Here is a 25,326-nt window from a genome sequence, read left to right on the forward strand (position 1 = left end):
GACCTTTCTCTCTGGCTGCCCTTAATATTTTTTCCTTCATTTCAGCCTTGGTGAATCTGACGATTATGTGTGTTGGGATTGCTTTTCTCAAGGAGTGTCTTCGTGTTGTTCTCTGTATTTCCTGAATTTCAATGTCGGTTTGTCTTGCTAGGTTGGAGAACTTCTCTTGGATAATATCCTGAAGTGTGTTTTCCAAGTTGGTTCCATTCTCCCTGTCACTTTCAGGCATACTAATCCAACATAGGTTTGGTCTTTTCATATAATCCCTTATTTCTTGGAGGCTTTGTTCATTCCTTTTCATTCTTCTTTCTTTAATCTTGTCTTCACGCTTTATTTCATTAAGTTGATCTTCAATCTCTGATATCCTTTCTTCCACTTGATCGATTTGGCTATTGATACTTGTGATCATGAAGTTCTCGTGCTGTGTTTTTCAGCTTCATCAGGTCATTTATGTTCTTCTCTAAACTGGTTATTCTAGTTAGCAGTTCCTCTAACCTTTTATCAAGACTCTTAACTTCCTTGCATTGGGTTAGAAGATGCTCCTTTAGCTCGGAGGAGTTTGTTATCATCTACCTTCTGAAGCCTACTTCTGTCAATGCATCAAACTTATTCTCTGTCCAGTTTTGTTCCCTTGCAGGTGAGGAGTTGTGATCCTTGCCAGCCACCTCACACAACTTTTTATATTGTGGTTTTTAAAGCCAGATGGTGTAGACAGAGGGCAATTTCATATACAAGTTTTCTCATTCATAAATGTTTTACAATTTCGCTTCTATTTGATGACATATTAAATAAGAGTGTCTGTGAGGATAACACAATACTATGTTATCCTTCTAAAAAGGCCAGTTCATTCCATTTTACCTTCTAAATTATCCTTAAAGAGATTTTTTTAAAACAGCAAGATTAGCAAACTTCCCTCTTCATTCTTTTAAAGTCAGGACTTTTATAACTATTGATTTCTTTCAATACTTTACTATTTATACTATTATGCCATCAGATTTCCCATCAGTACAATTTCCTGTTGTAAAATCAAGTGGTCACTGGGTAAATTTTTAAAATTTTTAACTTTTATGTTAGGTTCAGGAGTACATCTGCAGATTTGTTATATAGGTAAATTCATGTCACAGGAGTTTGTTGTACAGATTATTTCATCACCCAGGTACTAAGCCCAGTACCCAATAGTTATTTTTCTAATCCTCTTCCTCTTCCCACCCTCCATACTCAAGCAGGCCCTAGTGTCTGTTGTTCCCCTCCTTGTGTCCATGTGTTCTCATCATTTAGCTCCCACTTGTAAGTGAAAACAGGCAGTATTTGTTTTTTTGTTCCTGCGTTAGTTTGCTAAGGATAATGGCCTCCAGCTCCATCCATGTTCCTGCCAAAGACATGATCTCGCTCTTTTTTATGGCTGCATAGTATTCCATGGTGTATATGTACTGCATTTTATTTATCCAATCTGCCATTAATGGGCATTTAGGTTGAGTCCATGTCTTTGCTATTGTAAATAGTGCTGCAATTAACATACACGTGCATGCATTTTTATGGTAGAATGATTTATATTCCTTTAGGTACATGCCCAGTAATGGGATTGCTGGGTCGAATGGTAGTTCTGTTTTTAGCTCTGTGAGGAATCGCTACTGCTTTCTGCAGTAGTTGAACCAATTTATACTCCCACCAACAGTGTATAAGTGTTTCCTTTGGCAAACTTTTGCCAAGTCACTCAAAACCTAGAAGCCTAAAGAACAATTTGAATCTCTAAGCAAATTTTCAGTTATGTTTCAATCATTGAAAACATTTGGATGCTGCTGCTGACCCAGGGCCTTATTATTAATTGAGACACATCTAGTAAAGAACTAAAAACATGTGCAGAGAAAGTTTGTGCAAGAATGTTGACACTAACGTTGGTTCTTCCTCAATCTAGCTTTAGTCCTCATCTGAGAAAAAAACAAACAAAAAATTCATTTGTAAAATGTGACCTTTGTTCAATCCAACAAACTTATTTTGATTCATTTCAGAGTTGTATTCTAAAAAATTTTTTAAATAAAAATTAGAAAGAAAAGATTCAGAGTCATGAAGCCATCTTTTGAGGACCTTCTTGGACCATGTATTTGGAGCAGTATCTCCCAACTCTTTTAGCTGCTATACCCTTGAAACTGGGAGCCATAGAAAAGGTAAATAGTAAGATTTAAGGCCGAGGTCTCATGTCTGGGGTTAGATTCTAGATTTGCTTGCCACAGTGATGGAGTTCTGCTTTTTAAAATATCCAGTTGCAAGACCCTGAGGCTGGATCTCATAAATGGGGACACAAAAGATCTGTAGCATATACGAGTCCTCTGTGTGTGTCTTGTATATTTCTATTACAAGGATCCATTTTTGTGTGTTTTTGTACCTATGCACTTTCCTGACCCCAAATCTGAAAGAGAGACAATTTAAAGCCTATTTATATCAAATCATTTGAATATTTAGAAAAATAAAATTGTATGCATTGCTACAAACTCTGGGCGTGAGAAAACATTCATTCTGGTTTGTCCTGTTAATTTTAAAATGTCTCGTTATCACAGAAAATGTCACTTTGTAAACTCTTTCTAGTATTCGTAAGATGCAGAACACTTTCTAGAAGGAATACAAACAAATCTTATGCATGTTTATATATCACAGTGTTTTCAGGACTCAACTTCCTTTGGAGAAGACTTTTTTTTTGTTTTGAATAAACTCATAATTACACCAACAAACACTACTTTCACTGTAGCAATGAAACAGGTGGATATCCAGATGCAGCCACTGGAAAATTGAAAAAAACAACCACCAAGATCCAAATTTCTCTGTTTGTTTGTATGTTTGTTTGTTTGAAAAAAGACAAGGTGTTGGAAGGTTGAGATTAGAAAGTGTAAATTAGATCTCATCAAGGTTAGGGAGGAAAATATTCTGGATAAGTCTATTGTTTTGCTTATGCAAACAGAAAAATTAAGAAAAAATTATATTCCAGCTTGAAACTGGTTATACTTTGATCTAATCTCATCTTTTCTGACATATTTGAAGAGTTCAGCCCATCTGACAACTGATTGGGTAGAAGTTAAGTTGCTTTAACAAAGAAGTCTTAAATACAGCAGCTTAAAAAAGAGTGTTCTGGAGAGAGCACTCCCCAGTGGTAAGACAGTTTCTATTCCATAAGGTCATTCAGGAACCCATACTGTTGTTCTGCCATCCTTTGGAGTCCTTGTTTGCATAATCAAAGCTGGCTTGTGGTTACGTCCATGTTCCAGCTTATAGGAATGGGAGAGGCATACAGGGGCAAGTGGCTTGTCTTTAAAGTTGGAGATCTCAGGAGTTGCACACCTCTTATTGGCCTGAACTTAGTCACATAGCCACACCCGCATGCAAGGGAGGCTGACAATATAGTCTTTAGCTGGGCGCCTACGTACTTGGTTTAAACTCCAGTACTGTAGAATGGGAGAACAAAAAATTTTGTGGACAACCAGCAATTTTTTTAGTCTTTGTGGGATACTCTGATACAAGCACTATAATGCTGAGCTTGAATTCATGGCTTAATAAATGAATGGTTAAACTGCACTAATGGTCATATTGCAGAATAAGGGAAATAGAATACAATCTATTTCAAATGAATCTTTTTCAGAGATGATGGAGTAATGCATAAAGATAGTAAAAGACCTACAGCTTAAATAAACACATTTGTTTAAAAGGTGATGTATTGCAAGACAAATGAAAGTCAGTTGCTTTACCATGCCTCTATCCAAATGAAAATAAGGTCACCCCTGATTCTGAGAAGTTCATATAGGAAAGGGAAAGAATTCTAATTAGGATTAAGAACATTATCTCTCTTCAAATGTCTGCAAGCATACAATATTAGTTCTGTCTATGGCTATACCTATAATTTTGCAATATGACTTTTCTTTTAAAGGAGGAAACAATTTGGTAAACTGATAACTAATTTAGATAATGCTAATTGTATTGGGTGGAAGATGATTAGGAAAGTTATAAAAGAAACCTCCAGTGTGCTCTGCATGGGATATTATGGAAAACATGAATATTGTGTAAAGCTGTCATCCCTTCCCCAAAAGAGAGATGATTCCTGGAGGTGCTTGTATTATACAACATCAGAAGAAAAGGAACTGGGGGCAGGGGTGGAGGACATAATAGTTATGCTGATTTGGGATACTTTGGAACCCCTCTTTAATTCCCTTCTGTGAATGGTGCATATGTGCCTGTACACACATGTGACTTAATTGTGTAACATCATCACCTGGCTTTATATCAAAAATCATGCTTTGCATGTGGATTATCAGTATAAATTTACTTCTTTCTTAGTGAAATACAGATAGACTTTCTTACTAAGTAAACCCTCTTGATTGTAGCTATGCCTACAATTTGCTGCCTTAGAATATTGTGGAACTTATATACCCTTGTTGTGGAAGAGTTGCTCTTATCAATCAGTTTTTGGAGGGCTAGTCCAATATTTGTTTCCCATTAGGTATGCATAATGTATATGATGGTTAATTTTACATGTCAACTTGACTGGATTAAGGGATACCTAGGTAGCTGGTACTATGGCTTGAGTGTCACTGCCAAAATTCATGTTGAAATTTAATTGCCACTGTGACAGTATTGGGAGGTGGATTTTGTTCTTTTTTTTAACTTTTATTTTAAGTTTAGAGATACTTGTGCAGGCTTGTTATATAGGTAACCTTGTGTCATGGGGGTTTGTTGTACAGATTATTTAATCACCCAGATATTAAGCCTGGTACCAATAAGTTGTTTTTCTTGATCCTCCCTCTCCTCCCACCCTTCACTCTCCAGTAGGCCCCAGTCTCTGTTGTTTCCCTCTATGTGTCCATGTGTTCTCATCATTTGCCTCCCACTTGTAAGTAAGAACATGCAGTATTTGGTTTTCTCTTCCTGCATTTGTTTGCTAAGGACAATGGCCTCCAGCTCCATCCATGTCCCTGCAAATGATACGATCTCATTCTTTATTATGGCTGCATAGTATTACATGGTATATTTACCACATTTCTTTATCCAGTCTGTCATCGATAGGCTTTTAGGTTGATTTCAAATCTTTGCTATTGTGAGTCGTGTTTCAATTGACATGCGTGTGTACGTGTCTTTATAATAGAACAATTTATATTCCTTTGGGTATATACCCAGTGATGAGATTGCTGTGTGGAATGGTATTTCTGTCTTTAGGTCTTTGAGGAATCATCACACTGTTTTCCACAATGGTTGAACTAATTTACACTAACAGATTGGGTTTTTAAGGAGTGATTAGGTCATGGGGGCACCACCCTTGTGAATGGCTCAATGCCTTTATTGTGGGAGAGGGTTAGTTATTGTTTTGTTGTAAAAGTGTGTTGTTTCACATGTGTGTCCTCCTTACCCTTTCACCCTTCCACCATGTTTTGATGCAGCAAGAAGGCTTTCACTTAATGCTGAGCAGACATCACTGCCACGCTTTTGGACTTCTCAGCCTCCAGAACTAAACTTCTTTTATTTATAAATTACTCAGTCTGTGGTATCCTGTTATAGCAACAGAAAATTGGCTAAGAGTGCTAGTATAGCATTATTTCTGTGTGTGTATCTATGAGGGTGTTTCTGGAGGAGACTGGGGTATGAACTGGTGGACTGAATGGGAAAGACCTGCCCTTAATGTGGGTGCCACCACCCAATCAGCTGAGGACCTGGGTAGAACAAAAAGGAAGAGGAAAGATAAATTCTTTCTCTCTCCCCTGGAGCTGGGACACCCTTTGTCTCCTGACCTCAGATATCAGAACTCCAGATTCTCCAATTCTCTGGTGCCAGAGAATTGCAACAGAGGCCACCCATGTTCTGAAGCCTTTGGCCTCTCAGACTGAGAGTTACACCATTGGCTTCCCTAGGTATGAGGCCTTTGGACTTGGCCTGAGCCACACTATTGGACTCCTTGGTTCTCCAGTTCGCGGATGACCTGTTGAGGCACTTTTAGCCATTATAGTCACATGAGCCAACTCCCTTAATGAATGCCCTCTCGTGTATCTATTTATCTATATATTCTATTGATGTTGTCTCTGACTAATACAGTGTGCTAATCTCCAGAAGTATGGTATGCTATACAGAATCTGTTTGGTATTATTTGGGGCAATCATATTTTCTTCATGTCATGTTATAGTCAACAGTGAAGATATGGTAACTGTCCCATGAGCACTCAATCAAGCAAAAGATATGTCTTTTAACTTCTAAAATTCAAACCAAACAATCCGTCTGAACTAGTGATTTTCTGTTCTTCCCCTCCTCACATGCTGATCCATTCTCCACTCTTTTCTGCCTTGCTTTGTGCCATGGGAGGATCATATCTCCCAAGCTCCCTTGCTCATGGTCTTCTGGTTAGACTTAGCTAATCTTTGGAGCTAAGAGGATGAGAGTCATAGTTCGGGGTAGTTCTTCCTGGCTCTCTCCTTCTTTCCAGGCTCTATATCAGGCTACAGCTGGCTCTCTCTATGAACACAACTCCCACTGTGTGTCCCTTTTCTGCTGTTTTATCTCTCATTGTGTTCTTGTAAACTTATTTCTTCTCTTTGACCTTTCAGTTTTGAGGTGGTAACAGCTTTCCACTGTAGCAAGTGTCTGAGTACCTCACCATCTGTTGTTAATCCCGTAAACCACCCCATACCTTTATAAGTAATACTTTTCTTAAGGTTTTTTTATTGGAACCACTTGGGGTGAATTTTATTTCCTGCCACACCATGACAGGGAAGGTAGCAGACAAGCTTTTGTGTTGATCTCCATTCAGTAGATTCTGGAAAGAGTTATCCATGCTTACTCTGTCTAGATTCCTTTATTTATTTCTCACTTGAACTCATTCCAACTAGTCACTGCCCCATCACTTTACTGAATCTGCCCTTGCCAAAGTCACTGAGCACATTAATTAATAAAATCCAGTGGTCATTTCTCAGCCTTCATCTTACTTGTTCTTTCAGCTGCATTGGACACACTTAACCATTCCATCCTCCTAGAAATCTTCTTTTCACTTGGCTTTCTAGACCTCACACTCTACTGACTTTTCTAACATCTCATTAGCCAGTCTTCTTAGTATCCTTTGCTGGATCCTCCTTGTGACAGAGCCTGGAAAGCTATTTACCAAGCCTGCTTTCTACTTTTTTATGGACACTTATTTAGAATGCATTTCTGAATCTCCCTTGCAGTTTAGGGAGGCCATAGAGGTACCACTTCCAGATACGGCCCCTAAAATCTAAAATCTTCTTCCATGCTATTTCCCTGTCTCCTCACACAATGCAAATGTTCTTGATGACCTTGAAAACCATGGATTGAAGATGGAGGGATCACAAAATGGAAGAAGAGTCACCTACCAATCAGGAACACGCATTTTGAACTTTATGTGAGTTGGAAATAAACTATGGCATTTGAATCATTATTCCTTTTTGGTTTTATTTGTTATAGCAGGCAGTATTCCCAAACTCATCTACTCCTTAGTTTTCTGCCCCCTTAGTGCTGGGTGCCCAGGGCTCAGTCCTTGAGTCTCTTCTTTTTCTATGCTCTTTCCCTTATGACTTCACCCAGTCTCATGGCTTTAAATACCACCGATATTTTTTGTCAGCCTCACCCTTCCAGTTGCTCAGGCTAAAAACCATTTTTGAACCCCACATCTGACCTGCCGATAAATCCTATTGGCTCTGCCTTCCCACTATATTCAATATCTGTCCCCTTCTTACCGTCTCCACAGTGATCACACCGGTCTAATATCTGTACCTGGAACACTGCAATAGCCTTTTACTGGTCTCCCTGCTTCTGTCCTTGGCTTTCCAGTCTGTCCTTAACGTAGTCACCAAAATGACTTACGGTAAAATCAGTCACGTTACTTCTCCCTCAGAACTTTCATAGCTTTGCCTCCCACTCTGAAAAAACACAAGAGCCCTATGCCAAGCAGCCATGGTTAGTTAGCTCTTTGACCTCATTTTCTACCACCGTCCATTTCAATGCCCCTGCCATGCCAGTCTCTCTGCTGTTCCTCCTTTCACATTCTGCAGGGCATTTTTTTCTTCCTATTTTCTCCCCCTCCGATGGTCCCTGACATCTGACGTGGGTCCCTGACCACCTCGACTCAAATCTGATCTCATCAGCAAGGTTTCTCTGACCATCCAATTAAATTGCAACCCCTCAGCACACACTCACTTCTCTCCCTTTCTTTCCATTCCTTCTCCATAGCAGTTATCACCATCATACGCACGATTTGTTTGAGTAAATTGTCTTGTTCCTTTTATCTCCCCTATGTTTCATCTCAGTGCAGGCAGGGATTTTTGTTTTGTTCTCTGCTGTACTTCAGCACCCAGAGCAGGGCTTGGCACACATAGGAGTGCTCAAGAATATTTGTGAAATGAATGAATGAATGAGTGAATGAGTTTTCTTCACACCTTTTAAGCCAGACAGAAAAATCCAAGTTTTAAAGTTCTCCTTAAAAAAGCAGAATGCATATCACTGCCCCATGGGAGAAGCAACATGGAGGTGATAGGCATGACCTGAGAGCACAGCCACCACCTCAGCCTCCTCAGCAAGCCCAAACGAGGGAGATGGCTCTGGAGGCACTACAGGGGCAGGAGGAGTTCAACACAGGCCGTGCTCCATACTCACACAGTGGGTCAAGCACAATACTCTAGCATTCTTTAACTGCCAGGAAGCGCCTGGGCTTCTGGGTCTTCCACAGGCACTGCAACATGGTACTGAAGGATGTGAAAAAGATGTGGGCCTAAGTCCCCAAGAATGGGAAGGCAAGGAAAAGTCCAAGCCAGTCAACAATGAGTGCTACATCTCCAAAGGGTTCCTGTGCGGGGACTCAGTCATCGTGGTCCTGCTGAAAGAACCTGCTCATCAAAGCAAGTAGGCATCTTCTCCTTGCAGGCAGAACTCACTCCCCTGGCCTGCAAAGACCTGGATTTTGTGATGGAAATTATAAAGACCTGTGTTTTTTGTTAAAAAAAAAAAAAAAATCACACACCGGGGACTGTTGTGGGGGGGGGGGAGGGGGGAGGGATAGCATTAGGAGATATACCTAATGCTAAATGACGAGTTAATGGGTGCAGCACACCAACATGGCACATGTATACATATGTAACAAACCTGCACGTTGTGCACATGTACCCTAAAACTTAAAGCATAATAATAATAAAATTTAGGAAAAAAAGCAGACAGTATATTAAAGGAAAAAAGGGAGGAGAAAGGGAAGGAAGGAAGGAAGGAAGGGAGGGAGGGAGAGAGGAGAAAGGGAGGGAGGGAGAGAGGGAAGAAGGGAGGGAGAGAGGGAGGGAAGAAGGAAAGAAAAGGAAGACTAATGGTGGCTTTGCAATGTGACAGAAAACACTCAGCACCATTACCAAACAGCATTTTCACAGCCCTCAAAATCGAATCCATCCCAATAATCCTGCTGACAGAGCCATTTGGAGATTGGGGTCCTCTGACCAGCATTCCAAGAACTGTAGCAAGCAGGCATTTGAAGCTAGTGTTGGCAGATTTAACATAGCAATATGTTAACTGAGTGTGTCTTTATTTTATGTAATAACAATGGTTATAATTTTACTGCTTTTAAAAATGTATTTGATTTTTCTTTGTAAAAATAGTGTATACTCAGTATACATAAACTGGAAAATGTACAAAAAGGATAAAAGAAAACAGAGTGAGAAAGGAAGAAAAAAATAGAAAGGAAAGATGGAAGGAATATTCATTGCCACAAAGACATAAACAATTAAAATACTGCTGCATGACCTACGATCTTTTTTTCCTTACATTAAAAAAGTCCTCTTTCGATGGCCTTCATAAGTTGAATCACATCAAATCTTGAACCAGAGCTGCTCTTGTTTCTTGCTACATACACTTGGCAATCAGTTCAATCATCATAATTATCCTGTCATCAGCAGCATTTAAAGACAGATGGGGCCATTCAGACATTTTAAACAGCCCAATGTGCAGACTTCAGTTACCTGTTCTCTCCATGTGAAATAACCATTCCAGTTATGTGGCAGTAATGAAACATTTCTTACTGAACAACCATGAGAGATTAAAAATGGTTTTGGCCTTGCCTGTGAGTAATGATGTCCAAGGATGTAGAGGGGTAATTATTGTGAAGACTTAATTCCTGTGTCTTCAGGTATTTATAGATATACTAAGCATTCTACTGATTAAACGGCATTCAAGGTGACTAAACATTAACTGTGATTGACAGTTTACAGCTCAGACAGACTAAAAAGATTAAATAACATTAGAAAGTGGCAGGTGCCTTCTTTCCCCTCAGGGCATTTTGCCCTGTGAGGAAAACGATTGAGACTTCTAATAATATTGCTAACAAGTAAGTTCTGAACTGTTTGCTTGCAGCAGTCCTATTCCAGTAAGGAATGCAAATCCTGTTATGCATCTTTTTCATCTTGGTGAGGTTGCAATGGCTATAAAAGTTAGATAGAAGGTAAAGGAAAGTCTAACTTCCCTTAAGACTTAAAATACCCTGAAACATGTCCAACTTCTAGGGGCAGATAATGTTTCAAAGCTGTTAGCCAAGATCAATTTGTTTTATATCTGATACATTCTCTCTCAGAAATAGAGCCAAGATGATCCCAAATTCGGTTATTCATAATTTCAGTTAACCAACATTGCTTCTCTATAAAATTTCCCCTGTAACTGAGCCTTCAGTTATTTTACATGATTCCTAATTACATACCTATGCACGGCTTACCTCAGCCTCTATCTTTTTCTTTTTCTAGAAGGTTCAGAGATTTTTTTTTACCATCTCCTCTTTAAGCCGGATGCCACTGCTTCCTATAAAACCATAATCATAAAAACTTACATGCTTGTGGTTCTTTGAACTTTATGAAATACTTCTTCTTTTCTCTTTTATCTCATGGCAATGGTAGTACCTAGGCATAGGGTTATCATGAATGCTAGAGGAAAGAAAGCACGTGAAGTGTTTGGCAAAGTGCTGGCCCCATATCATTTGCCAAATATAGTGAACCATTTTAATGAATTAATTTGCAGTATTTCATCCTTACTATAGTCTCATAAATTGGATAAGGTAAGCAGTATTGCTTTTGTTTAATGGATGAAAAAGCTAAGGCACAAAGGTTGAATGGCTTTCCCAAAGTAAAAAGACTTTTGAAGACCTGAGTGGAAATTAGAATCCAAACCCATTGGTTCCCAACCTAAGTGTGTTCCCTAGAGTCTCTAACCAGAGGTCCCCAACCTTTTGGACACCAGGGACCAGTTTCATGGAAGATAGTTTTTCCATGGACGGGGGGAGGGGGGGATGATTTGAGAATGATTCAAGCATATTATATTTATTGTGCACCTTATTTCTATTATTATTACATTGTAATATATAATGAAATGATTTTACAACTTACCATAATGTAGAATCAGTGGAAGCCCTGAGCTTGTTTTTCTGCAACTAGATGGTACCATCTGGGGATGACAGGAGGCAGTGACAGATCATCAGGCATTAGATTCTCAGAAAGAGCATGCAACCCAGCTCCCTCACATGTGTAGTTCACAATAGGGTTTGTGCTCCTATGAGAACCTAATGCCGCCACTGATCTGACAGGAGGCAGAGCTCAGGCACTAATGTGAGCGATGGGGAGCGGCTGTAAATACAGACGAAGCTTTGCTCGTTCACCCACCACTCACCTCCTGCTATGTGGCCTGGTCCCTAACAGGCCACAGACCGATATCGGGAGGTTGGGGACCCCTGTTGTAGACCATGCTATTGCTCTGGAGTGAAAGATGCCCCTGGATTTATTTCTCCATGTCTTATCCCTTAAGGCTTCACTAGTAGCACAATGCTTCCCACCAGTGCTCCCACCAACCCCTTTTCTCCCCCTTCCATTTCTCTCTTCTTAAGACTGTTTTGTACTCATTAAGAGCATAAGCTTTGCTCCATGGCAGATCTAGTTTGAATTCTGGTTCTGGCTCTTAATAGCTGTGTATAAAATGGACATAGGATAGTTGTGAGGATTAAAGAAAGTGAGATATTGCTTACGTAGTACCTGGCTCATGGAAAGCACCCCATGCATTATTTTCGTTGTTATTATTATTATTCCTAGATAAACTACAGAGCTGTGCCGCTGTACCTGCTGCCATATCCACCTCTTAGACCAGCTGTCTCCTTGGTCTCCAGCCAACCTGGCTCACAGCCTCAGTGCTCCACTGAAACTCCTGATCTCTCTGTCAATGAATACCTTCTTCTGACCTATCCAGGACTTCTCTCCTGCCCGGGATACTGTGGATCCATCCTTCTCTATTCGACATTTTTCAGCCTTGGCATCAGTGCACCCTACCTTGGTAGTTTTCCTGATGCACGGCAGTGCTTCTCCCATCTCATCCTGAGCCCTGCTTGTATCTGCAGACAGTCTTGGACTTACTATTCTCCTCTTCAGCTATATCCTACAAGGCTCATGGTTTTATTTACCATCTTGTATTCACCATCTCTGCTTCCAGAATAATTAATTGGCTTATTCCTGTGCATATATAATTATAAATATATTTTTTTCTCTATCTCTGAAGGCTAGGAGAGAACAACTGAAGAAATATGGTTAGCACTGTTGGCAGGATGCAAAATGAAAAATTCCTAAGCATCATCCACATCATTTTAACTACCCTTTGCAAACCTTCAGAGGTGCAGACCCCTGTGGGTCTCATCCCTTTAGTGAAGGTGTCCAGTAGCAGTGTAAGAAAGCAGTTCTCCCACCCCCTTCCATACAGAGTCTTAGCAATCTCTTAAAAGGTTGGAAACTTATGAGTAAACAAGGCATAACTCCAGTACTGGTGTGCCATTTGGAGTCTCACTGAAGTGGCAGTAAATTGAAACTCATATAAATGCTCCAGTCCTGTTGGGCACCCCTGGAACAAGTGAGTCATGGGCCTGTTTGAATAACCAGTCTTGCTGCCACTATCTCAACACTGAAAATCATTCTTATATCTTGCTCTACGGAATCCTATAGTACTAAAAGCCCCTTTAAAATCTCAGAACCCCCTCCCCATTCTAGTAGTCTCCCTCCCACATGCGTGCCATGGTGTATCTCACTGTACAACATGCCCTATATGTGCCATTACTCAGGGCTGTTGTTGTTTGCCCCCAGGCATTCTGAATATCCTGTTCCAAAGACATAGACACAGAAAAACTATGACCGTTGACACACAGTGGTTCTAACAAGGAAGAAATTTGAGGCCAGAGGGTGGGAACTCTGTAGCCTCTTCCTATTTCACCAGTTTGGTGCCTGGAGAGATCCTAAGTATGGTATAGACATGCATGTCAGTGCCCTTTTACATGGAAAATAGGAAATGAATTCCAAACAATACTGGAAACAGCTGACCCTTTTAGCACAATGCTTAAATATGCTAGTGCTGAGCCAAGGCAGCATGTGCAGAGTAAATATTTTAATCCCTAATTAATCACTTTGGTTAGATTGGTAAAACACAAGTCTAATGAAAATAATTTGAAATTTCCTTCATGAATAATTGCCTTGTTTGGGGAATTGTGGGAAGAGTCAACTGACTGACCTTCCATTCTTAGTCATCTGTACTGCTCTGAGACTTAATTTGTGTCCTTCAACCCCTTCCAGTCACCGTCATGAGATTACAAATACCTTTCGTGCAGTTTAGCAGCAACTATGCAATATGACAGTTAAGTCAGCAGAGAGGTAAAGAACCAAGCAACTCCTTGCTTTCTCGCCATGGAGTCTTACAGTACCCGATAGAGGGGAGAGTGTCTTTGCGACCCTGCATTCTTTTATTAGGTTGTGAGCATGATGGATTGCTCCAGGTTATTGAACTGTTCCTGTTTCTTTTTAATTAGAAACTTGAATAATAAGATGCCCAGGGTTTGGGCATTTACAAAGGGGAGAGAAAGAATTTTCCAGCTCCGAGTGCTGAATGCTATCCTGATTAGCACTATGCCACCAGATTTAATTACTTCTTTGAGTAAATCAAATCTTGCTCAGAGGGCAATGTTCCCGGGTGTGCAGACAACAAAGGTTAAGCCACCTTACTAGTTACCTGTTCAGACATGTTGGAACCTGTTAGATTCGGGTTGTGGGTATGTTCTATTCCATACCGCTTGCCTGCCTATTCTTCTTCACTTTCTCCCTGGTGCCCCTCAACCCCCTTCCAGCAATGAATGTATTGCTTATCTGGTTGGAATGTCACTAGGAGTGATGACTGGCACTGTGCCATATGGCTGGTGCACTCTGGCTCACACTGCAATCATTGCTAAAAATTGCCTGGTCCACCAGTCAGTTTGGCCAGTTCTGTGGACTGTCAAAGTCCACCTGGTGGACCATCTGCCACCTCCCCCTGGAGGTTCCTTCTCTCTTTTGTTTTCCAGTCTGGTCTTCCTCCTCAATCTTGCTCTTTTATTTGGGAGATTCAAGTATTTGGGGGAATTTTGCTTTTGTTTCTCAGCAATCAGGAGGACATGATGTTCTTGGTTTGCTGGAATGCATTTGGATAATAACACCTTAACTCTTTGTTGTCCTGCAGTTACCTTGCACAATAGCTAATAACGGGCTTAAGAAGCTTGGTTACAGCATAGAAAAATACTGCTCAAATGAAAAAGCATACAGGTAGGCATCTTGTAACACGGGTGATAATTGAGCCAAAATTTGGAGCAGATTTGGTGTCTCTATTCACAAATGGAATTAACTACATTCCATGCCAAAAGGGCTATGGAAATCCTTCCATTTTACAGGATAAGAGGTGTAGAGAATTGGAAGCCAAACCATTGGTATTCACTATATTTTTGACCATTATGGGTGTGTGGAGGGATAACTGTGAATCTAACAGCATAATATGTAGTTAAATATAACCAGCTGAATGTAGCATTGTCTTAATGAACATCTTTAAAAATAACTCTAAAGGATTACTCCCCAGAACTCCCACTGCCAGATCTCTGAATCAAAGGGTTGCCAGAAACAAGTCTAATTCAGGGGGAAATGGCAGAAAGAGGAGACTTGGCTGCAGAAGCAAAACTTTGACCGCTTTATCACGGTCTCCAGGTTGGGTCCTGCTCATGACATCTACTGAGTGTTTGCCCTCTCTGGCCAGCGTACATGTGCTAGGAAAAGAGCAGGAGTGACTGCTTCCTCTTCCAGGCTGGCCTGTGCTGCTGAACTACCTTTCATCCTAGCCACACTACCCTATTCGGGAGGTCTCCATAAAGCAAGTCTAGGACTATTTATATGTGTTCACTCTTGCTTTTCCTGACTTTTCTGACTTAAATGAGTTAGGTCAAAAGTATGAATATAAAAACGTCCTTTGTGGTTATCTTGCCCTGTGTTTCCAGAGTCATTGGATAGGATTTGGACTATAGAAGTTTCCCCCTGCAACTTAACCCTGCACTGGAGCATGTTCTATTACCTGCAAGTCTTAATTTATAAGTGTTTTCATTTATTGGGCACCTACTGGACACCCTGTATTGTGCTGGGCGCTGCCTTAACTAAACATAGTCCCTACTTGATTTCAGCTTTCCTCAACACTACAATTTAAGTCCCTCTTCCAGCCTCTTCAGTTATTTTAAGACCTACCATTCAGTAGGTCATTCATACATTTCCGCCTTCCCTCCAACACTGACACTTTAGTTTTAAAGTCCTTTGCTGGCTGTGCCTGTAAACACAGTGAAACTGAGACTACACTGTACCACTTTACAGAGAGTCAAATAGATATAGGTATGGATATATAAATAGATACATATATATTTTTTAACAGTGTCTTGCTCTGCCCCCCAGGCTTGGAGAGCAGTGGCGCAATCTCGCAATCTTGGCTTGCTGCAACCTCTGCCTCCCAGGTTCAAGTGATTCTCCTGCCTCAGCCTCCTGAGTAGCCAGGATTATAGGTGTGCACCACAATGCCCGGCTATTTTTGTATTTTTAGTAGAGACGGGGTTTTACCATGTTGCTCAGGTTGGTCTCAAACTCCTGAGCTCAGGTGATCTGCCTGCCTCGGCCTCCCAAAATGCTGGGATCACAGGCATGAGTCACCGCTCCCGACCTAAATAGATAAATCTTTTAGTGCAAACTGTTACGTGGCATGGCAAAACTAAATTAGAAGACATGTAAGAGGTCTTGAAGTCCTTCTCTCATAGAAGTTCATAGGCTTAAGTGACTTCCTCAAGATCGCAGCTAATTGTGTTGGAGTTGAGACTTGAAAACTGCCTTCTAACTCCTAATCATTGCTTTTTCTAACACACTATGACCTTTAGCTTGGATAACTTAAGATCTATGTGCTGATTACTTCTGCTATCCAATCATTTAAAAAATGGGTAAAACATCAAGATTCAAAATTGAAATAATAATAAAAAAAGTATCAAACCTTCTGATTTAATCTCTCCTCAGCATACCCAAAATATATTCACAAAATATTGGAAATTTTTACTGATTTTTCCTTGGGATAGCCATTTTAGGCAACGGCCCAGAACTTGGCTGTCATCAACACTGGAGAGAATCCAGCCCTTCCTGTCTCTTCTCCTATCCTGTTTTAATTACTTGAGTGGCACTTCTTCATCAGCTGAGTTTTTACATAAGGCTGAATACCTGGCCCAGTGCCAGGGCTACCTCTTGGACTAGGCAAAACCCTGGGTCTGAGTTTGGAGGCCAAGCGGTGAGTCCCTCTTGTCCTCTCAGCCTTTCATAATGACAGTTTCAGGAGGAACGAAACCTTCCTCCCTTAATGAATCTGCCTAGTTTCCAGAAATCAGCTTATCAAACTTGAAGCACACTAAACTTGCTTTTTGGGGCAGATATCTCATTCATAGAATGTTCCTTTTCCTTATCCATATCTTAAAGGCAGTTTCTTTCTCTTTTTTCTTTTTGGACAGATTCTCACTCTGTTGCCCAGGCTGGAGTGCAGTGGCACAGTCTTGGCTCACTGCAACCTCCACCTCCCAGGTTCAAGCTATTCTTCTGCCTCAGCCTCCCGAGTAGCTGGGACTATGGGTGCACGCCACCATGCCTGGCTAAGTTTCACGTTAGGCACATTTTTGTATTTTTAGTACAGACGGGGTTTCACCATATTGGCCAGGCTGGTCTCGAACTCCTGACCTCACAATCTGCTTGTTAAAGGCAGTTTCTTATTGATTTGCTGTTTGTTTTCATCAGAGTGGCTAACATTTTTTTTTTAAATACAGCCATGGGTTCTGAAAATAATCACATATTGAAAGCCTCAAATCATTTGGGCCTGTGAAATCAGGTCATCATTATCAAAATGTACACACCACAGCACTCGACATGTGAATCCCACTTTGCTCTGTTTTTTTGAGTCATTGTTAGAAGCCAGGATCAGGGAGGGGTAGATAACAGGGGAAGATGCTGTCAAGGTCAAATGATTTAGGCTGTGGATTGAGGAATGGGAGGGAGAATGGATGTCAGGTGGTTTGGGGAGATTAAAGGACTAGCCCCCAGAATTAGGCTCCCTAATATGTAATTGCTGTGGAAAATGGTAAAATTTGGTAAAAATTTCATCCTCAGAGCTGCTGCTGGTGGGGCTGGCCTCTTGGGGTTTTTAATCCTGAGTCAACTTGTGTTCCCTCTCATTCATGATAGTGCCTTTGAGGGTATCATTTTATTTGGGAAGGTCTGAGGACCGCGGAGGAAAGCAGCTCTCCTGTTTGTCTTACCCTCCATGCAGATGAGACTTACAGGGAAGGCAGGTTTGCATTCAGTATGAATAAGAACATTTTAACAATTAGTGAAGATCAGTCAGCTGAGGCATACAATGAGCTCTCTGGCGTTGGAAGTAAGAGGCTTAAAGACTATCTTTCAAGGATTCGGAAAGAAACATCCTGCTTGGGTAAGAAGTTGGATTACATGACTGAAGATTCATATAACCAAGAGGACTGGGATTCCCTGAATATCTTAACTCTTACCAACTCTGTGTTATAGGTTTATGAATATTATTTAATTCCATCTCCAAATTGACTCATTAGTGTACATGAAGGCCAATGGCAACTGCTTCCAGGACTGGGTTTTGGGGGCCTCAGGTAGGCTCCACAGATTAGAAACATACACAATTACAGCTTCTCACTTTTGTTTAAGGCTGTGTTCCCTAGTCAAATGCAACCACTCTGGCAGAAGCAAACCATTAAGTGTTAACAGCCATCTAATATCCATACACTAAGGCATAATTATAGAGTTGTATGATTAAGAGAACAAGTTTTTTTGATAAGACTTCCTGGGTTGGAATCCTTGTGTGAATTCTGGCAAATCTCAATCCTGGTCCTTAAAATATGCATAAGAATAATGCCTACCTTATAAGGTTCCTGTGAGAATCAAATGACAATCCATGTATAGTGCTTAGACAGGTGACTGGCAGAAAGCAAGAGACAGTATACATTAATTATTGTTTACTCCTTGGTTTGAATGGTTTGATCCAACTCTTTCTTGAGAGTAAGTTTCGCTATGAGTGGGTGAAGGAGGAGGGAGGATTTTTGCATAGAGAGGGAGGTTCTTTGAAGAGCTGGAGATGGGAACCAAAGGGGAAGAAAGCTGAAGAAAGCAGAAACAGAGAGCACTGGAGACAGAAACACCTGCTCCGCAATTTTGTCCAGCAAGGTCCAGCCCCATCTAGTTTTCTGACTTTCCATTTTGATGAGGAAACCCTAGATAAAAAGTGCTGAGAATTCAGTTGCCCATCATCTCTGCAGACTTAAAATGCATAGAAAACACACCAGTTTTCAATCTTTAGGCTTTTCCCCTCCCAAGTTAAACAAGTCAGAGAGAATTAAAGTCTCTTAACAGTAATGCATTCACCATAAAAGTTTAATCTACTTCCTGGAAAATTATCCATGGATTTTAATTAAGTTCCCCTAAATGCCAGTGAACCCAGAGGGTTCCAAACAAAGGAAGAGAAGCAGCCTGCCAGGCTGTGTTCTTCGGCGCCTTTCACCAGCTTCTTGGAGATAAGTTGGGGGGAGCAGTATGTACTTTTGTCTTTCTCATGACTGGGCCCAGCTTTATCACAACATAAAGAAAACTCATGTCATGGTATGAAGAAAGTCTTTGAAGCCTCCTTCAGTAGTTGTTTCAACAACACGGGACACAGCCTTGCTTTTAGCGACTCCCCAGTCCCAACCCCACCTCACTCTCTGCTTATGTGCGGTTTAAAAATTAATTTAGAGTACAGTGAGATCAGCAAAACAAGGGCATTAGACGGTGTCCCCCAGAAATGGACTTCTTGTACTCCAAAAATGTTCTTAGAAACACATGTGAGTTTCTTTGCACTCAAATTAAGGAGGATTAAAGCAGCTAGACAGTTGTTGCTCAGTTCCTTTGGATCATGTGGCCAAAGCTGAAAAGCCTTAAGTTGCTGGCATGAGCCTAAGTCAGTTGCCTGATCTCCGAATTAATTTTTGAATTAAATGATTGTCCCCCCCTCCCTTTTTTCTTCTAATTGAGACTTCCATTGAAAAATGCTTAGCAAACAGATGGAAAAACCCAGAACAAAAGGCCGTTGTGAAATAATAAAATAAAGGTCATTTGAAACAGTTTCAGGTTAGCCCTAGAAGTACAATGAAACCTTACCTTTAATAATATTTTTATTAACTATAAAAATATTTAAAAATAATCAGCACTGTGGTTTGAAACTAAAGAATGGCTGGAAATAGCTTAGATCATTTATTAGTTACTTTTGTGAGCTTCTCATCTTCCCAGAGACTCATAACAAAGGCTCTTTGGCAGAATACTTTCATGTTTAATTTTAGAATAACAATGACGTTATCTTACAGATCTTAACGTTTTAACTATCTGAATACTTGTAAAGTGTTTCAATATAGTAATATAAAAAGATATAATTTTAAAATTCAAAAATGAGAAAGATCTACAAACTTAACAACAGTAAGGACAGGCAAGTGTTAGAATAAAGAAGTGATATTCTAAAAGTAAAGGCTTGTTTAAGACAAATAAATAAAATGCCAAGTTTAAGGATGTGCAAAAATCTCAATTGTGCTAAAGGTTTAGATTCAAGATGTCCAGGAAAAAACTTCACACTGAAAAAAAAATGCAATACTGAGTAGTTATGCAGATTTCAAAATGTTAAAAAGTCAACTTGATCAATAAAACAGCCCTGAAGCTCCTGATATTGGCTGACAGTGAAATAAAAATAGTTTGCCCAATCAAATTGATTTAGACCAGTCACATTTCATCAGACCCATGACAAGACTTACTGCGTGTGAGGAGTTTGGGGTTTTATGATTCTTGTCGTGCCAAGACCTCTTCATGAATTGAGAAAAGAGAAAGGAATAGATGTGAATAAACATCATTTCTTCCTTAGGTGCTGGAAAGGCTTTCTGTGGCACAATGGACTGTAATAAAATTTTCAGAGCTCCTCAGATATGCTGGTTATACTAACGTAGGGTTAAGTTATAGCAGCTTTATTAATGGAGAGCCATGGGTTGGGGCAGGGGACGGACAAGTAGAACAGCAATTGAAAAATAGAGTTGTTACCTAGAGTCTCCAGACATGGCTCTTTCAAGATGCTTTAATGTCAGCTTTGAAAAGGTTGACTAAAGACTCCTTGGTGATTAACTTGTATGCAAATTCCAATAGAACCTTAATGATTCACTCTTTTTCTTGCCATATTGAAGTTTTCTCTTTGCTGATCCAATTGCAGGCATAATTCTTTACCTGCTCTCCCTGCTTGCAGAAGATGACAGTCAAGCGAACCCGAGATGAGTGAAGAGATGACAAGAGAGTAGCCAGTTGTCCTAAATGAGTTAGTGTCTTGACCTTCATTCATTAAAAAAAAAAAAATATATATATATATATATATATTGCATGCCTATTATTTGCCTCACATTGTTCTAGGTGCTGGAGATACATTCATTAACGAACAAGACGAAAACCCTGTCCCCCTGGAGTTTACATTCTAGTGGGATTTGGAGAAAGAGCAGAAAATAAGAAAATAATTGTGTCAGAAGGTGACAAGTGCTTTGGAGAAGAGTAAAGCAGAGAAGGTTTTGAGTGAATGGTACAGGGAAAACAATGGTGATGGCAATTTTGAATAGGAAAGTCAGGAAAAAGCTCACTGAGAAGTGCCACTTCAGCAAAGGAGTATGGGAGCTGTTAATGTAGGTATCTGGGACAAGAGCTCGCCAGGCAAAGAAAACACTAAGTGCAAAGACCCTGCAGTGGGTTGTCCTGCTATGTCCTACGAGTTAGCAGGAAAGAGAATCAGAACCTACAAACATCTCAATGGACCAACCCAAACAAGCTGGAATCTAACAGGAGTGATGAAGTGTAAGGGGTTGGTAATGAGGTTAAAGAAGTAATGAGGGACCTGTTTGTGTAGGCCTTTGCAGGCCATTGTGGGAACATTTTCAGGTCTCCCAGGGAAAAAGAGCAAACAATATTAATCGACCACTGCCTTAGTCAGTTTGGGCAGCTATAACAAATTATCATAAACTGGATGGCTTCAACAACAAGCATCTCTTTTTCTCATAGTTGTAGAGGCTTAAAGTCCAAGATCAGAGTGTCAGCATGATCAGGTTCTTGGTAAAAGCCTCTTTCCCGATTGCAGATGTTCATCTTCTTGTATCCTCACAGAGGGGAGGGAGACAGAGAGGAAGCAAACTCTCTCATGTCCCCTCTTATAAAGGCACTAATCTCATTTATGAGGGCTCTGCCTTCATGATCTAATCACCCCTCAAAAGCCTCAGCTCCCAATACCATTACATTGGGGGTTAGGATTTTAACATATGAATTTTGGAGGGACACAAATATTCAGTCCATAACAAACACGATTGATCATGATAGAGGTAGAATAGAAAACAAGAGAGGAGCAAAAAGAGTAGAGATGAGAAATGTCTGCTGTTTAAAAGATAGAAGCAGATAGAGTCTGCAAAGTATAGACCAAGGGTTGGCTTTTTCTGTAAAGGATCAGATAGTAGATATTTTGGGCCTTGTAGGCCATATGGTCTCTTTCACAGTGATTCAACTCTGCCTTTATAGTGTGAAAGCAGCCATAGACAATGTAGAAATGAATATGTCTGTGTTCAATGAACTTTATCAATGATGAGCTAGATTCGGCCTACAGGCTATAGTTTGCTAACCTGCGCATGTAAAATAATAATTTGTGTAGATTTAAATGAGAAAGCAAAGAATCACTAAAACTTAGTTATTATAGAGTAGTCTTATTTCTTCATTTAGTAGGACTATCAGTCTGCTAGATTAAGTTAAATAAGGTCAATATTATGGAATTGGGCTTCACCAGGACACCTAAGAAATTCTTTCCTTATTTTCTTACAAACAAGATGGAGAAATCATCTTGGATTCAAGAACAATCCATTAGTAACTGATTAAACAACCCTGCCCAAAAAGGGCTATAGCAGTCTTGGGTGTGTGTGAACTCAAATCCGCTTCTTATCCTTCTGCTCCTCTGCTCTTTATCTCTGGGGCTGACCTAAGCAGGCTGTGTTTCCGAAGCTCCTTCATCTGCAGCTTCCAGCTAAGTTAGGCGAACAGGGGGAAGGCTAGCACGGCTGCATCTCCTGCTTGGCTCTGACCTTTTGCTGATGGGTTCATCTAACATTACTCACTTGGTTATGCCAGCCTATGAGCGACAGTGGCTTCCCTCTCTTGCTGCTTTCTGGGTTGCCTTATCATTCCCTAGTTGGCTTCTCAGATCTTCCATTTTCTGTGAAACAGCTCCCCTGTATTAAATTCTCTCTGTTTTAAATGCTCAGGGTGGTTTCTGTTTTCCTGGTTGGACCTCGACTGACACAGGCACTAACATGAATGTCACCCTGGAGGGAGGTTTAGACTCCAGTGTTGCCAGGCTCTCTTGTCTGCTCTTACCGTTTTTATCAATAACTTGGATGATGATGTAGCTGGGATGCTAATCACATTTGCAAATGGCCTGCAGCTCATTGGAAAAGCTATCTGCTGGATAGCAGAATCAGAATTTTAAAATATCTCAATGGGCCAAATCTAACAAGAAAGAATTTAATAAGAAAAATGTAAAGTCCTGTACTTGGGTCCAAAAAATAACATCAAGTACAGGCTGGGGAAATTGTGACATAATAGCATGTGAGTGTTTCATGTATTTGTATTGATATCAAAATGAACTAAAGGTTAGTAATAAAATGAACAACAAAGGAAGTACTGGTTGCATTAATACTTTAGTGCAGATAAAAAGGGAGCCAACTGGAACTATTCTCTTTTTTCTTGGTCAGACCACTCTTGGAGTGTTATGTTTAGTTTGGGGCACAGTTTGGAAGTAACATAGACAAAGTACTTTGGGACACAGGGGCATGTCAGAACAATAAGAGGAAGTAAGAGTTATTGAAGGAAACTAGAAAGAAGCAGTCCGGGAGATGAGTGGGAATAAAATACTTCCATGTCTAAAAGTATTAAAAGGGTACCACATCAGCAGTGGTTCTATGGAATGAATATATTAGCTGATACTTCTGAAAAGGCAGAGGTTGCTTTTTCTCCCTCTGTAGCACACTCTACCATCTTACATATTCATATTAGAAAAATTTTTCTTATGTCTATACCAAAATTATCATGTGCTAGTGAAAGTCCTGATGCAGTCATTGTTGAAATGAAAGCTCAATTTTGCATTTAATCAATGGCTCAGGAATCTGAGACTCATTCTTCCTCTAGATACTTACTCCTTTTTTAGCCCTGGACAACTTTTTAACTGTGTCCATTTCCTCACCAAAAGAAACTGCTAAGGAGGCTCTGTTATACATTTAGCAAATACTGGACTTCCGGAGCTTAGTGAAGGTTTTTGGTTTTCTTCCCTTTTCTGCTTCTTACTATTTATATGTTATGCAGAAATCAGAGGCATAAACAGCATGGGGTTTCTCTGCAGATGTGATGAGAAGAAATGAGTGAGAGAAAACTAGAATGAAATTAATAATGATTGCCTTGATATTCCATACAGGAGCTGACACCCAGGCCGTTAGAGCTGCTGTTATTGCTGTTTATCGGGTATTTTCTTCTTTTGTTTCTTGGCTTGGGAGACTTTTATAGGCTGAATACTTAGTCTGCATTGTGCTCTAACAGAAACTTCAGCTTCTATTTTTTCGTAATTTTGAACATCAAGCTGTTTTTCCTTTGAATTCTGATTTTTAGCTGTGGGACACCTTTGGTCTGGTCTGCTTCCTGGGTAACCACTTCCTTCTCTTGCTTCTTTGGGAAGAAATTAAGAAATTGACTGACTATTTTCTGTTCAGACAAAAATCAACCTACTGAACGAATAACCTAGAGTCAGGAGTCAGTGTTTCCTGATGTGACCCAATAATGTTAAACTCATTAACACACTGGATATTTCAGTGTGTTTAGCACGGACAGATAAAAAAGAAATGTTGAATAATGTTTAGCCTGATATTTTGTGCTACTTTGATGTATTTAGGAAAAACCATGGGTGTTGCTAGCTTTAACACACTTTTAATGTTTTGGGATAACATGAATTATTACACTTCCTGTGTGATACAGTTATACTTAATGCATTCTAAAATAATTCATGGAATTCTAGAATAAGAACACTAGGTTTTTATAATAAGTATATTACATTGTTAGTTTTAAAAATATTATAACCAGATGAGATCTTAGTGATTATTCAATTTCTGTTACAGGTAAGGTTAGGTAAAGCCCAGATATGTTAAGTGAATTCCCTATGATTTCCAGCTAGAGTTAGGCTTGGAACTCAAGAATCTTGGGTTCTTTCTCTTAGGTCTGCATGCTTTCCACTATACCATCCTTAGGAAACTCTATTATCTCCTTACCCACAATTTCATGTGTAGATAAAATGAAATGAAGATCATAAATAGTATTGTAATGACATAAAACAATACTTCTGTCAGCTCAGAATTGGGACTTGTCTACAATTCTGTTTTAGTGAACAGAAAATAGATATGGATTTGTAGACATCACTTGCTTCATTTGTGCTAAGATGCATCGTTATGAAATTTTATTTTATATTTACTGAAAGTGCTCTTTTAGACTTATAGTGACACCAATTTCTATAATATCTTACCCTTGTGTTTAAGTAAAAATAAAATGTAAGCAAAACTAATGGTACTTCTAATACTTCTTTACAGGCAGTGTTCAATTCTGAATTATTTTTGGACTTGCAGTTGTTGTTACACATGTTTTTCCACCCAATATTCTCATCAAGATTATCAGTGATGAAGTATTTCTGAAAAGAATGTTTCAGTCTCTGGGGCTTTTTCCTAAGCCACTGACATCCATTCTGCAAGTTCAGAGGAACATGTTCAGATAAAGACAATGTGTTCGGGTAGAGAACATGTTTGAGTAGTGTCTCAACTGCCATCTGGTGACAGCAAGTTTAAGATAT

The 25,326-nt window shown here is 39.9% G+C and overlaps 1 long non-coding RNA gene across 3 annotated transcripts in view; it reads left to right on the plus strand.

Moving 5' to 3' along the window:
* The window catches only part of LOC116484848 (uncharacterized), a 41,120-nt gene extending 15,883 nt beyond the window's left edge, over positions 1-25,237 (plus strand). Inside the window, exons 4-5 of one of the 3 annotated variants that reach the window (XR_004252685.2) lie at positions 2,046-2,165; positions 25,070-25,237. This is a non-coding gene — a long non-coding RNA (uncharacterized LOC116484848). Of the gene's footprint in view, positions 1-2,045; positions 2,166-12,080; positions 12,284-25,069 lie in introns of those variants that run through there. The other 2 variants (XR_009210318.1, XR_009210319.1) reach the window with 2 other exon arrangements.
* Positions 25,238-25,326: the final 89 nt, after the last annotated feature.

This window comes from Hylobates moloch, unplaced genomic scaffold, assembly GCF_009828535.3.
Source record: "Hylobates moloch isolate HMO894 unplaced genomic scaffold, HMol_V3 SCAFFOLD_16, whole genome shotgun sequence".
Taxonomy (NCBI): domain Eukaryota; kingdom Metazoa; phylum Chordata; class Mammalia; order Primates; family Hylobatidae; genus Hylobates; species Hylobates moloch.